Source organism: Egretta garzetta, unplaced genomic scaffold, assembly GCF_000687185.1.
Source record: "Egretta garzetta isolate BGI_Z169 unplaced genomic scaffold, ASM68718v1 scaffold270, whole genome shotgun sequence".
NCBI lineage: Eukaryota > Metazoa > Chordata > Aves > Pelecaniformes > Ardeidae > Egretta > Egretta garzetta.
In genome coordinates this window covers 1,552,246-1,552,617 of record NW_009258274.1, presented here as the reverse complement: position 1 = coordinate 1,552,617, position 372 = coordinate 1,552,246, and positions in this window count along the sequence as shown.

Below are 372 nucleotides of genomic sequence, written 5' to 3'. Positions count from 1 at the left end.
CTCTGGGCTCTGCAGAGCGGGTCGCCTCCCCTGCCACAGAAGGCGTTTGCTGGGCCCTCAGCCTCCACCGAAAAAACCTTTCTCAGGGCGGCTCGAATTGGACGGGAGCAATGCGCTTGTGTAGTAAAAAATCAGGCAGATGAGAAATCTTCCTGTGCAGCCCCATGGGACCCATTGAAGCTGCCATTAACTAAGGCGGACTATTTAAATGCTCCCTCCCATTGTACACGCCGTAATTTATTGGCAGGGAGCTCCCAATGCATCTTTGCCCCAAACTGCCACCCTCACCGCTGCCCTTGCCTGTGGCCCCTGGCCCCCTGCGCAGTGGGGACACATCCAGCTCTCCTGCCCAGGCTGCCGGTGCTTTCACCT